The sequence below is a fragment of the Musa acuminata genome, chromosome BXJ3-1 (assembly GCF_036884655.1).
Source record: "Musa acuminata AAA Group cultivar baxijiao chromosome BXJ3-1, Cavendish_Baxijiao_AAA, whole genome shotgun sequence".
NCBI lineage: Eukaryota > Viridiplantae > Streptophyta > Magnoliopsida > Zingiberales > Musaceae > Musa > Musa acuminata.
In genome coordinates this window covers 1207501-1208148 of record NC_088349.1, presented here as the reverse complement: position 1 = coordinate 1208148, position 648 = coordinate 1207501, and positions in this window count along the sequence as shown.

Here is a 648-nt window from a genome sequence, read left to right as displayed (position 1 = left end):
GGACGTCGACTCCATGCTTCTTGGGTACGGACACGTGAATGGCTCGGAAGAGTCGCTTAAGACACCCACCCACCTTCTCCAAACGTGTCGGCGAGTGACATGGATACGCCTTCTTCCCCCTAATTAGATTGGAATCTGATGTGGCCTAGTTAGATTGGAACCGATGGATTTTGATTGGGAATGAGACGGGGGAGTATTATTTTCCTACTACTAGATATAACAATTATTGATGCATATGTCTCATGTATTCATTGTCCTGGACTATTTATAACGGAGAGAGCGAAAGGTCGATAAGTCGATATCATCATCGATTGTTGTGCATATCTAACTCGTGTTGAGATAAAAAAAGTAAGAAAATGGGATGTGCCTTTGTCGCTATTAGTCTTATCGGTATGCAAATGAGTAGTCTTATCGTCGTACGAAAGCTTGTGTTACACGTATTAGATGACGATTCATAATTAAATTTTGTTTTGATAAACTTAAGAATTATGCAAAAAATCGTGTAGTAAAAAAAAAATATTTTAAGAAAAATTTTGCTAATATACATACATACACACATGATATTTTAGTCAATATAATTTATCCCGATGCAAGGGAGCACTCACCGTTATACTAATGCTTGCTTCAACTTGAAAGTTATGCAATATA